The sequence below is a fragment of the Triticum dicoccoides genome, chromosome 3A, assembly GCF_002162155.2.
Source record: "Triticum dicoccoides isolate Atlit2015 ecotype Zavitan chromosome 3A, WEW_v2.0, whole genome shotgun sequence".
In the NCBI taxonomy this organism is placed as follows: domain Eukaryota; kingdom Viridiplantae; phylum Streptophyta; class Magnoliopsida; order Poales; family Poaceae; genus Triticum; species Triticum dicoccoides.
Genome location: NC_041384.1, coordinates 420,052,680 through 420,067,263, shown reverse-complemented (window position 1 = coordinate 420,067,263; position 14,584 = coordinate 420,052,680).

Sequence of the window (14,584 nt, the reverse complement as noted above, 5' to 3'; positions counted from 1 at the left end):
GGGCGGCGGCGGACCGGTGGTGGGGAGTGTTTTTGGGGCGGGCAGGGCGGCGCACCGCCTGCCGCGGGCAGCGGGGGGCTGCTTTTGGCCGGCTCAGGGGGTGGAGGTTGAAGATGAACCGCAGGCCCTTGATTTCGTATCCAACGGCTGCAAAATCGACTGACCAGAGATGAAAAAGTCAGTCAACTGACGTGTAGCCTCACATTGCTAGTGCGTTCAGTTTTGACAGCAAAATTCAGTTTCGACAGTTAAGTTCAGTTTCGACAGTTAAGTTCAGTTTCGACAGTTAAATTCAGTTTCGACAGTTAAGTTCAGAGATGAGCGGCTGATGTATTTTACATCTAGCACTTTGTGGTTATGTATTTTACGTCATGTATTGGAGATGCTTAGAATTCCACTCAGGTTAACGTTGTTCGCTGTCTCTCTTGTCCTGCTCCAGCCTCGGCGTCGTACAACTCACCGGAGCTGCTCCAATGACGAAACCCTCCATCACAGCGGATCAGTACCTCGGGCTCCATCTCCAGACGCCTAAGATCTTCTTCCCCTCCTCCGACAGCCAAGTCAGCCGGAGCATCCTCACCGGCCAACCCAATCACGCTGAGATCGACATGGCTTCGCCAAAGAGGTTGTACACTTGTTGCATCTTTTTTACTCTACATGTTATATATATTGTCCACTGAGCACTCGTAGTAACGGGAAATACGGTTATTTTATCCTACTATATGACAAGCAGTGAGGTACCAGGCAACTTAGCTATCCGTGATGGACTCTCTTGAATGCCATCATTATTTATCTCTGCGCGTTTGAGCTGTGCATTTGTCGATGGGCCTGGGAGTTGAGCTAGTATGGCAGTGGCCTGGGTCAAAAGTAATAGAAGTAGCACAAAAACAATTTTTTAGTGTAGGATTTTCCTTGCTCAAGCCTGTCTACTAGAATCGCCAGTGCTTGAAAGGAAAAGTGAATGAAAAACATCGGAATTGGAAAGTTTCCTATGGTACTACTTTTCATGAATTTGGTGCAAAGGAATGGAGCAAAGGAAATCTATAGGATTTGTTCCTTTAGTGTCTCCTTGAAAGAAAAATCGTAGGAATTCTAATTTCCACTTCTCCTCCTTTTCATATTCCTATTCATCAAGCAAAAGACTAAGAGATAGTAGCATAATAGCATTATAACCGTACATTTTCTTGTGGTTTGACTTAATCTCACCATGCTTTTTTGCATCCTGTGATCTTCCAATTGTTGTGAATCAAACACCCAGATTGGCAGAAATCCTATGTTTTTAAATTCTCTGTTTTGCACATGCATTCCTATCCTATTCCTGTCTATTTCCTATCCCTGCATTGTTAGAATCCTCAAATTCAAACAAGCCCTTACTCAATTACTTCTGTTATAGATATGTGTCAAAGAAAACCTTGTGTGGTTTGTCCTGTTCCTGCAGCGCTGTGTTCCACCCCAGCTCAGCTGCCCGAACGATGGAAGGGTTCACCACAGCAAGGATCCACTCTCCAGACTGTCTTTCGCCGCCTCAGATCTTCTTCCCCGCTGTCGGCAGCCACGACAACTGCGTTACCATCGTCAGCTGAGCAGATGACCTTGAGGACTACACGGGTCCGCAAGAGAGGTGGCACTCTTCCGTGTCTGCTTACATTATGCGTCTCTTAATATGATGACATGCTACATTATCATTGTGTTCACCTATTGGACTCCGAGTCAGGTCCAAGCTACTGCTGAAACTTGAGTTTTTAAATGGTTGTGGGGTACATATTGGGGCAGCAATCAGTACTATATGTCTACTATCTAGTTAATCTCCGGTGTCTACTATGAGTTTCATGTTGGGTGCAAACAAACATTAAAGGAGCCGTTATCTGTATTTTTTAACTAAAGCTATTATCTGCCTGCTATCATTGGTTTTGGGTCTATCCACAGTTTGCTACCATCACTCTGGATTTGTGCATGCACTCCTTACATAATCTCACTATGTTTTATTCCTATGCATGCCAGTTATTGTACACAATGGAACTGATAATGTAGAGCAAAAGAGACGAGCCTTGCGTGGCAATAAAATTTCATGCAGACGTCGTTCCATGGTGGGCGCAAAGGCAGCCCCCCTCCACCCATTTCGTATCGTAATCAAGAGGAAGATAACTGTTATGAGGGGGATTCAGAAGGAGAAGACCACTCCTATTTACCCCATGAGGTCTTCGCTCTAACTTGGCATGCTGATGTTGGTAATAGCATGCATATGGTGCCTTGCATTGCTTACTATATACATTAAAGATGTCATCTGCTTAGTTTAGACATGCTTTGTGTTAATGCCATCTGTTTAGTTTCTTTATCGTATATGTGAATCATGCAATGCCATCTTGTCTAGCCAGGCATCATATATGTGAATTTTGCAATGCCACCCTGGTTAGCCAGTCATCTTATATGTGAATTATATCATGCCATCATTTTTTATTACATGTTAAATTTGCCAACAATTTTAGTACATTCAATTACTCTTCTTGTGCATCAGCCATTTGGCATGGTCACGGAAAAATCTGCAGTGGAAACAAGGTCTTCAGAGCAGACAGTGCTATCTGATGAAGCGCATGTCTTGCTGGTTACTGATAGCTCCTCAAAGGAGGATTGAGAGATAGATGACCAGTCATATCCCCCCCCCCCGAGGTGCATGCCCTAACTTGGCAGGGTTATGTTGCTCATATCGTGCGTATGGTATCTTGCATTGCTATGTCATTTGCTTAGTTTAGACATGCTTTGTGTGAATGCCACCTGTTTAGTGTCTAATTACCATATATGTGAATTATGCAATGCCATCTTGTTGCAAGACATTATATATGTGAATTATGCAATGTTATCTTGTTGCAAGGCATTATGTATGTGAATTATGCAATGCCATGCTGTTTAGGCAAGCGTCATATAAGTGAATTATATCATGCCGTCCTTTTTTTGTATTTCTCATTGCTTTTGTTGACAATGTCTGTATATTCAACTGCTCTTCCTGTGCATCAGCCATTTTGAATTGGTGATGGGGAAATCTGGAGTGAAAACAAGGTCTTCAGAGCAGACAATGCTACTTGCTGAAGCACATATCTTATTGGTTACAGATAGCTCTTCAGAGGAGGATTCAGAGGCAGATGACCAGTCCTATTATCCCCCTGAGATGTATGCTCAAACTTGGCAGGGTTATATTATTCATATAATGCATATCTTGTATTGCAATGCTCAGTTTTTACATCATATACACAATATTGAATGCCATCTCCTTAGTTGACACATCATATATGCGATTGCCCTCTGCTCACTTCCTTAGTATATAAATCATATATTTGAATTATGTCATGCCATGATGTTTACATAGACAACATGTATCCGAATTATGGCATGCCAACCCATATTCTAAAGACATAATATAGTTATATCATCTCATCCTGTTTACATAGTCATCATATTTAAATTATGTCATTCTATCCGTGAATTATATCATGCCATCATGTTTCCATCGACGGCATGTTTGTGATTTATGGCATGCCAACCACTTTAATAGACACATCGTATAGTTATATCATGTCATCCTATTTACACAGTCATCATATTTTGAAGTATGTCATTCTATCCTGTTTAGTTAGCCATCATACATGTGAAATTGTGTCATGCTATCCTGTTTAATTAGCCATCATATATGTGAAATTATGTCCTGCTATTCTGTTTTCTTAGACAACATAAATGTGAATTATTTCATGCCCTGTTTTCTTCCCTACTATCCATTGCACCTATCTATCTTACAATGTGTGTACATTCAATTACTTTTCTTGTTTATGAGCCATTTCAATTGGAGGGAGTGATGGCAGTATCAGTGGGAGTAAAAACACGGTCTTCAGAAAAGATCGTGCTACCTGTCGATGCAGATAGAACCATGGTTGTACTTGCCCAAGAACCAGCCCCACCACACATAACCCACACTCATGCAGATTGTACCCTTACCCAGTTGGACAGAGAACCAGCTACACCCCTTCTAACCCCAACCCTAGCATATAGACACCCAGTTCCCGTTGACACAACACCGTCTCCACCATAGAGCACCCAAACACGAGCAGTTAGTAAGGCAACTGTAGTTCCCAAATCATGAGGACCACCACTCCGAACCCGAAGTCAATGCTTAAAGTAGAAGAAGAATTGTTCTCAGGTCAGGTTCGGTAGCTATGTTTCATACTACTTTGCTCTTGCATCATTGTATTTACTGATACCAACTAATTTCAAATTTGAAGGATGCAATTGAAACTCCAATGGTGCAACAGGTATGTTTTAAACCTGTTTCTTCAACGTGTTTGGCTGTTTGCTGTTGTAACTTGCTCTATGTTGATTTCAGTTTCAATTGAATAAACAGTTATGTTCTCATGCCATGCACATTACAAGTGTTGTTATTGCTGTGTAGTTTCCCACACTTATATTCTGTCTATGCTGCTTTGTCTTAAATAGATATGATTCAAACTGTATCTATCTTGATTTGGCAACATAATCTAGAATGATATAGACCATACAATGACCATACTACATAGATATATGTTTGTTTCATGCTGTTATCATGTCCACCTTACTACTGAACTGGTTTACCAAAATGAGTTTCATATACTACATTGTAAACCTGAGATGTGTTTGTTTGTTTCTCTTTTAGAACGCGGATAAAATATTGGAGAAGTGTACCCTGTTATGCAATGGTAAAGGAAGTAATGCAGATAAGGTTCAAGATAGTGAGACATCCCTGTTGGTCTCCATGAAAGCTGATAAAAACTATATTAAAGACACTAAGACAACCCCAAAGTCATGTCTTGATGTAGTGTTCGAGTTACTGGCTACCACTGCTGGCACCAGCTCTTCGAACTCATTGCCTGAATTAGTTCAACTTCTTGACTCTCAACTTCAAGTTGAAGGACATCGATCAGATGTTGTGCGACAGGAAGCCGAAGGACTGAGGAAGTCCCTGCAGAATTCAGATGCATACTTTTTGGTGCAACAGTAAGCGCTGGAGGACTTAAACGCCAAACAAGAGAAAGTTAATAAGCTTGCTAAGCATCTTGCCAGCATTATGGGTACCCAGGATATTGTTTCTTGAGCTCTTGTGAAGTGGTTTCAGTTCTGGACTTGTTTTGCTGTGGTGTTTATATGCTGTTGTGTTCCCTATATTTGCACTGGTGGCGAACTTTGATGCCCAGTGGATGTAATATGTGTAATAGCCGTGATAGCCTAGTGTAAGTTGCTTGCTTATTTATTTCCTTGTTGTCTTGTTTATTTGTTTGCTTGTAGTCAGTGCAGTTCTTTTTCTGCGGTTTGCTAGTGGCTGCAATAACCTATTTTTTAAAACTAGGCCACAATAACCATGGGCTAATATTTACTGTAGTGACACTGGGCCTCCTACGGGCCGTAGAAACAGTGGGCCTTCTATGGGCCGTATAAATAGTGGGCCTTCTACGGGCCGTAGAAACAGTGGGCCTTCTATGGGCCGTAGAAACAACGGGCCTTCTACGGGCCGTATCATCAATGGGCCTTCTACGAGCCGTATCATCAACGGGCCTTATACAGGCCAAACAGACCGCATTCTGGCCGTAAATGGGCTAGAATTGGAATTGTCCGTTCATGGGCCGACCATAATGGGCCATCGTTAACAGGCCGTATTTGATGATGCTATGAAAACGACCCAACGTACTAACAGACCACAAATGGGCCGATTGTAACCACGGGCTGAACTTGGCCCACAAGCAGAAAATGACATTAACGGGCCGTAAGTAAATGAATGCTGGAAATGAGCCCAAGAATAAATGGGCTCTGAGAAGGCCGAAAGATAACATGGGCTAGAGACGGCCCAACGGAATAACGGACCGTTAATGGGTATAACCTGATACACTATTCATTACGGGCCAGTTTCACCATGGGCCGTTAATGGGTGTAAAGTGATACACTGTTCATTACGGGCTAGTTTCACCACGGGCCGTTAATATGCCAGGAGTTACATAGGGCCTCATATGGGCCGAAAGACGTCATGGGCCATACATGGGCCAGAAGTGAAAATGGGCTGGAATCATATTGGATGGCCCAGATGACGCTACTGGGCCTAATTCGGATAGGGCGTAACGGGCCTTAGGTTAGCGGGCTATAAATGGGCTATATGCGAACAGGCCGTTAACAGGCTTTCAATGGGCCGGCCCGCCACCTTTTGACCAAGTCAAACGGGCCGGCCTTTTCACAGGAATGGGCCTCTGTTGGGCCATGCCACGTGTCAGCGTATCATAGGCGCCTTCTGTCCAATGAGTGGATGACATTTGTCCCGACGATGAGCCGACACGTGTTTCCTCCAGCCAATGATGATTTTACATGTGGAAAATCCCCATTGGTCGGGGCTGTTAATGGGTTATCGGATCCAAAACCCGACCCGATAGCTTAACGGCGTTCCGTTACGGTGGATGCCACGTGTCGGTCACCCTTGACGAAAGCACTTCTATGACGCGCGATTTATCGTCATGGAAGTGGGCACTTCCGTGATGATAATTTTGGTAATGTCATGGAACACTTCTACGATAGCACAGGTATGACTATCTTGATTATGTCATAAATTTGTCATGGATGTACATGCATGACAAAAAACGCGACCTGCTGTGACAAACACGTATCATCACGGAAGTGTATTTTTTTGTAGTGCACATGCCCTTTATTTCAGTTTTACACATTTATCCAGTGTGATGTTTAAGCATTACCTACGTTCTATTCATTTTTAGCAACAACAGTTTAAATTGCAATATTTGATGGTTGTTAAGCCTATTGTAGGTAACATTGCCTTCCATTTTATATTTGCTTTAACAGAATGCTGAAACCAACACATTCAAGCTATAATTTGGAGATGATGTTGTTTACCTTTGCTATATTTGTTTTATGTTAAGGTTGATGTACTTATCACGCCTTTCCACTACTTATGCAGGACAACAGTGGGAGTGGCCACCATTTTCCACTGAGGTTAGTTTCATCCCTCGGCTTGTACTGCCCCCGTCATTCCATAATGTAGTTCATATAGATCTAGGCCTGGACACTCGTTAACTTCTAATTTTGACTTGTTGCTTGTAGGTACATATGCCCTTGGCAAGGATCCACGCATTGACCCTTTTTGCGTATGGGGCAATGAGATATTCATGAACAAGCATCAAGTGAGGAAACTGATAAAGATTATTAGCAAAAAGATACAAATGGTGGAAAGCAAATTATTTGTTTATGCTCTATCCAACACAACAGTGAGCTGTAGGATGGTAACTACAAACTCTGCAGCCTTCTCTTTTTAGTGCCCATAATGAGTTGTTAGACAACAATGTCTGAATCTTTTTTGTTCGCAGTGGTTCACGAAGAAGTTCACTCAAGCTTACCTTGGAAAGTACATGATTGGTGGACACGCAATGAAGGTTAAAGTATTTCATCCAGACTACAATGAGCATCGAGAAGTCCTAATGAAGACAGTGAGGGATGGACGGGAAGCCATCACAAGGGGTTGGCCTAGAGTTGCGCGTGCATTACGCATGGAGGAGGGAACAATATGGGCATCCGCTTCACCTTCTACAGCAACCAGAATGTCTTTCCCCTCTCTCTTTATAGTCTATAGTACAACTGTGGTTCATCATTGTTTACTTGATGCTTCTGTAGTTCTTCAGTATATGTACATGTGCATCGAATTATGCATTCATGGTTGAACCTATATTTGTAATAAATATGGTTGGATATGAAATAAGTGATTGCCTAATTTCAAATTCAAAACATATGATTTTTAAATTAGGGATTACACTGCACACGGTTTGTGAAAGCGAAACATCTGCAATAGACGTGGAGATCAGACACGTTTCTAGGATCCACTATGTGTGCGATCAATCTCTACTACTACACACACGATCAGCCAGGAAAAAACATGTGCAATTAACAACAACATCATACACAGTTCTTTCTTATCACACACACTTTGCAATTATGGACTGTTTATGATGTTGTGCGCATCACAAACATTTGTCATAGTATAACGCGTGCGATAGGCCTTCACCCGACGCTGGTATGACGGATGAATCGTGTGGGGTGTATTCAAGCTTCACATACAGTTTTATAGCGACAACTATGTGCGCTCTTACATCAAATCACACACAGTCGAGGAAAAGTAAATGTGTGTGATTGTCAACTTCTATAATCATGAACTGCTTATTATGGGTCACGCATAGTAAACGTAGCACCATAGAATACCGACTGCGATGGCAATGTGAGCACAAACAAGTAGGGAGTACTATATATGCATCAAGGCTCCCTATCCCCAACGGTTTCTGGGTCATGTGTGAAGGACCCCCTATCGCAGTCACTCAATTGGCGATGGTTCAAAATGTTGTCGTGGAAAGGGGTTAAAAACCATTTGTATAGCACATCGCTGTACCAGTGATAACATTTTTAAGACCAAGGATATGATAACCTTTAATGAGTTTATCAATATTTTGCATGCCAACATGTCCTAATATTCTATGCCATAACCAACCTTTAGAAGATTTTGCAATTAAACAAGTACGAGGTTGGAATATTTTAGTGAAATCAACAATGTATAGATCACCTCTACGAATACTGGTAAACACCATCATTTTTAGAAGGCTCACTGAACATGTCTATACACTACTGCAGGATGCTGCTAACGCGACACTACGATCATAAACCCTTCGACGAAACTATGTGCGATGCAATAATCACAAACAGTGGTGTAAAAACTATCAAAAAGGGTGCAAAACATATGCGATGGAGGATTCATCAAACACGGTTTAGATTTTAGTTACATGTGCGATGCAGGGCATACAGTTCAGTTCAATTAACTATTTGCGATGAGGAGGAACAAAAGAAACGGGCAGCCAGATGAAGGTGTGTGCGATATACAACATACGGTTCACTCGGATGAACTATTTGTGATTAGGAAACACAAAAGAAACGGTCAGCCAGATCAAGGTGTGTGCGATATAGGGCATGCGGTTCACTCGGATGAACTGTTTACATTGAGACAAGAGAATAGAAACGGTTCAATATATCAAGAAGTGTGTGATACGCGGCAAACAGGTCTATAATCAGAACTGTCTGCGAAGACCGATAATAACACAAACAATTGCTTCTAATAAGATGTATGTGATATGCTCTGTCTACACAACATCTATTGGCCATTGGGGGACGAGCAGTCATGCGGATACGCTATAAGGATGCGAAGAGGCATCCTATGTCAGCAAGGACTAGCTCTTACACCAGTAGCTCATGTAAGAGAACTCTCAAGTTAAGTGTGCTTAGGCTGGAGCAGCCATCAGATGGGTGACTAGATGCGAAGTTGTGTTGATGTTGAATAAACTGATAGGATGGGTCGTATTTTTCAAATTAAATGACTGATATGACCCATTGCATGAGTTAATTTAACCTCGAGGTCCTTGTTTTTATTTTTCTTTATTTTTAAACACATGCTAAAGAAGGTCTACCGCATTACTTTTTGACAATGTGCGATACGTGCCATACAGTTAATCCATTCGACGTATTTGTGATGGAATAAGCCGTGTGTGTTGTGGGCAAACGCTTGCTAGTATTCAACCATTTTCGATTAATGAATTCATCACCGAAAGGTTCCCTAGTGTGGTCTGTGTTCATCTGATCATCATCTACTTCTTGTGCTAGCTCGATGTTCCTTCTATGCTAAGTTTCCATTAATTGATGGCGTTTTATGAACACGCCACCATTTCCCGCCATTTCCACGCCTGTTTCCCACCACCCAGCGATATTGCGCATAAACCTAGGTGGCGCGCGATGCACGGAGGTGACAAAAGCAGCCTGTAGCACATCCACCTTTTCCAAGCATGCCAACCCACCAAAGCGCCGCCTCTACCATCAACCTCGTCGACGAGGAAAACGAGCAGGTGCCACGACCCGTCGAGGACGAGGCGCACCCCGGCAACGCGATGGATGATGTCGTGATGCGCGTTATCGCCATGGTTTAGCAAACCTTTGGCGCATGGCGCTTGAGCGCTGCGGATCAAGATAGGCATGTCAGCGCCGGCAGACTGCAACTCGCCGCACAACATGATCGATGGCGCTCCGCACAGCAAGCTAGGCGCGCCCATGCCGATAGGCTGCGGCTCACCACACGGCGAGACCATTGGAGTGCCGCAGGGCGAGAGGCGCGGCACGCTACATAGCAAGTGCGGATCCTTCGACGCTTGCCTGCTGTTGACACGGCGTCGCAGCTGGGTACATGTCCCGTCAGTACCCCCATTCCTCGCCAGGAGTAGGCGGAGGCCCTCAGCACCATACTTCCACCAGAGGCTGGCCGCGCCGTACTTGCACCGGACGCCCGCCGTGCCATTCGCATGCACTAAAAAAGACACATCCGTGACATTTTGGGCCGAACGAATTTTTTTCTCATGCTTATGACACTTCTATGACGATAATTGTGACAAAACCCGGTATCATCATAGATGTGGTGGGCTCCTATTTCTATGACAAAAAATGGGCCTTTTGTCCTAGGTAGGCCGGAGACGCAGTTGCATGACATTCTTTGGGCCGTCCATGACAGAAAAAATCATGGTAGAAGCAAGGGCAAGGAAAATATCTGGGAGTTCCCGGTTACGGTGGGTGGTCGGGGGCCAAGCGATGCGCATTTCTCTCATACATACACGCGCGTGTGTGAGGCATTGTGCTGTAACTAATCCCGAGTGAGGCATTGGGCTCTAACTGAACCCAAGCGATTGCACTGTAGGCTACGCGTTACTGAACCCGAGCGATCGATCGATGGCTGTTAACTGAACCCGATCGAGCGATTCCTTGGCTACTGCTGCTAACTGAAGCTGATCGAACCTGCTACCTCTTGATGAATAGTGAGTGTTGTTGGGGGGTTGGATGAACTGTTTCCGGTGGGGGTGGATGAACAGGACCTCGTGGTAGTAGAGACCGTTGCCGCTGGATGAATAGGACCCTGATCGATCGAACCGGTTGGGGGTGGATGAACAGGACCCCATGGAGGGCTGGATGAACAGGACCCCGTGGAGGGCTAGTTGAACAGGAGCCGGTGGAGGGCTGGTTGAACAGTAGCCAATGGAGGGCTGGTTGAACAGGACCATGTGGAGAGGGCTGGTTGAATAGTAGCCGGTGGAGGAGCGTGTGGTGGAGACTGGATGAACAGGAGCCCGTGGATGAATAGTCGCAGGTGGAGGCTGGAGGAGGTCGACGGTGGATGAACAATAACCCATGGAGGCTGGAGGAGGTCGATGGTGGAGATGAACAGTATCCCATGGGGTCCTGTTTTGCGGTACGCCACACCCTCCTGATGAACAGGATCCCCATTTCAACCGTAGCGCTCCAACACAAGTCTGTTTCCTCCGTTTTGTGGTACTCCACACCCCCCTGATCAACAGGACCCTGTTTCGACCGTAGGAGGTCCAAGAGAAGTCTGTTTCCTCCGTTTTGCGGTATGCCAGACCTCCCGATGAACATGATCCTGTTTTGACCTTGGCCGGTCGAACACAAGGCCGTTTCCTCTGTTCCGCGGTATGCCAGGCCTTGTTTCCATCGGCTATTCCATCCAAACTGGTTGGCTCCTGATGAACACGACAACGATGCAGTTTCTCCATTCCGACATGGCCATGTATGCGAGCCCTGTCCGTACGTATGCGCGAGTAGGCGTTCGAGACCCCACCCATATGTATGTATGTGGCCATATTTACTTTCTTGCACCCTAGCTGCACGTACGTGTACATGCTAAGTGTGTGCCTCTACTATGACACGTGTCCGTCCTTACATGGCCATGGTTCATCGCTGCAGCCTGCAGATAGACCGATCGACCAGTATGTAGGTACACGTTCGTGACCAGAATGACAATAATGCTACGTACGCTTCGACAAGGTGCGTCCCGACTGTCAGGCACTTCCTTGCATGCGAAGATGTAGCTGGTGGGTCCCAACAGTCAGGGGGGATCATTTTCCCCCGTAATATGGACGCACTTCCTTGCGTGCGAAGATGTAGCTGGTGGGTCCCAGCAGTCAGGGGGAATGTTTTTTTTGCGAAATACGATGGCCCGTCTGGTGGGTCCCTGCTGTCAGGTGGAGGAATCATTATTTTGCGTGTAATAAGGAGGCACTACCTTGCTGCGGCCGTGGACGTACCTGTCAGCCTCTCCACGTACAGTACTCTTCCGATGGAAGTCGTTCATTGACCACTGAGGGAGTCCTGGACTAAGGGGTCCTCGGGCGTCCGGCCTGTTATCCATGGGCCCGACTGATGGGCTGTGAAGACATGAAGGCCGAAGACTGTACCTGTGTCCGGATGGGACTCTCCCTGGCGTGGAAGGCAAGTTTGGCGAACCGACTATGAAGATTCCTTCTTATGTAACCGACTCTATGTAACCCTAGATTCCCTCCCTGGTGTCTATAAACCGGAGGGGTTAGTCCGGAAAGGATATACTCATTACCATAGTCATACAGGCTAGGCTTCTAGGGTTTAGCCATTACGATCTCGTGGTAGATCTACTCTTGTAACACTCATATTCATCAAGATCAATCAAGCAGGACGTAGGGTATTACCTTCATAGAGAGGGCCCAAACCTGGGTAAACATCATGTGCCCCGTCTCCTGTTACCATCGATCCTAGACGCACAGTTCGGGACCCCCTACCCGAGATCCGCCGGTTTTGACACCGACATTGGTGCTTTCATTGAGAGTTCCACTGCATCATCGATGAAAGGCTTGATGGCTCGCCTTGTCCTTAAAGACAACATCACCTCCAGGGGAGCTCTGGCCCCAGACCAAACCCTTCGGCTGGGCGGCTTTACTATGATCGCCCGTTCGGCCGTTGAGCCGACGATGACCTCTCGGGCCATCGAAAACCCCCTTCACATCAACTCCGAGCACTCCAAGCAGATGGATCCGATGAAGTTTTCTTCTTTGAATGAACTCCTAGATCGGATCGCCGCTTTGGGAATAGCCACAGACTACGATCGGATCGGGCCTAAAACCGATCAAGGAGAAATCGAGACCCTACCGGTCACCCACCAGATTGTGGTAGTCGTGGAGCAGGTCGGTGAGTCTTCTTCTATACTGAAGATGGACTATGTTCCGCTCGCCGATCAGGAAGAGCCGGATACTCATCCGCGAAAGGATGCGACCAGCCCTCCGAACATAGCATCAGACGTCGCTCCTAAACAATCAGAAGATATTTCGGAACCCGGATTGTTAAGCCGGGAAGGTCGTCAGACTCCGGATAATCGGTCAGGTCGGGGTTCAGATTTAATTCCACCCACCCACCTGGACATAGACGCTCTCATGAACATAAAACAACATCCTCAAGAAACGGTCCACCACTTCTGGGCCAGATTCCTCCTTGTCAAAGACAAGGTAAAAGATTGCCGTGACGAGGATGCAATATCAGCGTTTTGCAACAATTGCACGGACGAAGGAATCCTCAACGCCATTAGTCACCGCCGCATACTCAAATTTGCTGACTTAGCAACCATCATACAAAAGTACAACGCAATGGAGAGTGCCTGGAAAACTCAGGCAGCTCGCTGGGAACCGTCAGTCCCAACTCAACTCTCCCTACAGGCGAAATGGGCGCACCCTCGTGGCACGCCCAGTCCAACAGTCAAGAAACACAAAACCGCTATGCAGAACAGCACCGTTCTGATGGGGTGGCTCGATGGCCCATGCAAAATACATACAACACCACATACCATGGCAACCCATAGCCTTAGAGCATGTTGGATACGACGAGAGGTAGCCAAGAGCTGCGAGGACATCCTTATCAAGGACGACCCAGAACGGCAACCCCTAGAGGACGATAACTCAAGAGTATTGACGGTCTTTGAGACATTTGCTTCAAACAACAAGCACAAAAGGGCGCTTCGCGAGCTCATCGAAGTCTGCCAAATTGCTGAAATAAACCCCTAGAACGACACGGCTATAACATTCAATGCCGGTGACGTACCAAAGTACAAAACAGTATGAGCGCCAGCCGTGTTAGTCCTCAGTCCCATCATGGACGGGTATCGACTTACCAAGGTCCTCAAGGACGGCGGCAGCAGACTAAACCTTATTTATGAGGACACACTCCATAAAATGGAAATAGGCAGGAGCCGCATCAAGCAAAGTAACACAACCTTCCGAGGAATTATTCCCAGATGGGAGGTGCGGTGCGCGGGAAAAATCACACTTGACGTAGTATTCGGCACGCCGAAGAACTATCGGTCCAAAGAAATAGCTTTCCAAGCGGCCCCTTTCAGTCGCGGATATCACGCCTTGTTGGGGCGAGATGCTTTTACACGCTTTCAGGCCATACCCCATTATGGGTATATGAAGCTCAAAATGCCCGGACCAAATGGTATAATCACTCTTGTCGGTGATCCGGAGATAGCACTCCGCGTTGAAAACAAAAACCGCAACCCTAGCCCTGGAGGCACTATCCGAAGCCCTCACGGCCGAAGAATTAACTGCACTACGCTCCATGGTGGACAAGGACGACGTGATCCTCAACAAACGCCCTAAATCCACATCCTTCAAACCAGCAGAAG